This window comes from Penaeus monodon, chromosome 23, assembly GCF_015228065.2.
Source record: "Penaeus monodon isolate SGIC_2016 chromosome 23, NSTDA_Pmon_1, whole genome shotgun sequence".
Classification (NCBI taxonomy): Eukaryota; Metazoa; Arthropoda; class Malacostraca; order Decapoda; family Penaeidae; genus Penaeus; species Penaeus monodon.
The window spans coordinates 16792294-16793747 of NC_051408.1; the positions used below are offsets into that span (position 1 = coordinate 16792294).

General features: G+C 38.5%; 1 protein-coding gene across 1 annotated transcript in view; it reads right to left on the bottom strand.

Annotated features, from left to right (window-relative positions):
* Window positions 1-1454, bottom strand: part of LOC119587830 (ES1 protein homolog, mitochondrial-like) — a 24484-nt gene that overhangs the window by 11203 nt on the left and 11827 nt on the right. The window lies entirely within an intron of this gene.

Consider the following 1454-nt stretch of genomic DNA (forward strand, 5'->3'; position numbering starts at 1 on the left):
TGTTAAAATTTTAAGCGAACTTTGACTGACTAAGGCTTCCAAGCTAATTAAGATAATTAGTTTTTAAAATTATTTTTGATGAAGGTAATCATTGCCTAACAAACTAGAAGCTTTACTTTTCCAATTATATGATTTTTAATGACACAAAAAAATAAAAAACATCAATAAGTGTCACTGCGCCTATAAACTCAGCATTTACACATGTATAAAAATTCCAAATTACACTTATTAAAAAAATAATTGCTTCTATCTTATAGACAATTTAATGACGAACACAGTGAAAAAAGAATTAAGTGAATAGCTTAAAAACTGACAGAGCAGTAACAACTTACAGCACAATAACTTACAATTGAGAAAAATGGGTTTGTTTACAACGCAGTGCCAATCAGAAGCCTCCAGCTGCATACTCCAAGTCTCTTTGCAGGGTCTTGTTCCTCATTTTTCGTCTGAATGGTAAGTCCATCATCTTGTCCATGTTCTGCAGATATTTTTCCATAGAAAGTGTAGACTCAATGCCAAGTAGGCCTACCAAGTTGCCTTCACTGTAGCCGACATTGTAGTTGCATGCCGCAGTTGCTGTTGCGAAGTCCACCAACATTTTTGATGCATTGTGATGTTTTGGGCATAGCCTCCATATTCTTGAGTGTAGGTGCTCATTTCGGTTTTGAGCTATGCCCTGAAAACATTGATTCATCATTTCATCTGTTGTGAGTCTGTCATAGATGGCTTTTATTTTCCTCTTCTGAGCTTCTTCCAGGCGGAAATAAACTTTCATTGTTGTGTGGGAATGAGGCTGTTGTCCTAGAGCAATGCTTCTATTGTAGAAGCACCATGACCTTCACCTTTGGCACATCTGTCATGTTGATGATTGTCGTCTGTTGACGTGCAGTGAAAGAAAGTTGACATGATTTCCTCACGCATTTCACTAGCAGTTGTACCTACCTTTCTGTTCAGGCTCACATCATGCAGTATACTAATAATGTTGTCATGGGATAACAATATTCTTTCACTTGTACATTTTTCTTAGTATCCACTACAACGTGACCACATGAACACTTCACTTGGACGTACGTGTCAATTTGGTGGTGCGTAAATTTAGCAGTAGCATTGTTCTGACAACACGATGAACATAACATGCTTTCCACAATTTCTTTCACTGTCTCTTCAATAATTATGCATCGTATTTTCATTTCACTAGCTTCTGGTTGTTCTTTTTGTTCAGTTACTAGAGATTTTCTTTTCTGTGCACTCGTTGGTTCACGTGAACATGACGCAACATGTGGTGGTGGTGACGCCTCCTCACTGCTAGACGCTGCCTGACGCCTTCGCTTCGCTGCAACAACTGATGCTTCTGTTGCAATTTTTGCACATTTGCGACGTAAAGCCACGTTCTTCTTTGGCCTAGGCATTATGTGTAATGGCTCCAAGTTGATGAATGTGTACACAAAGCAGTC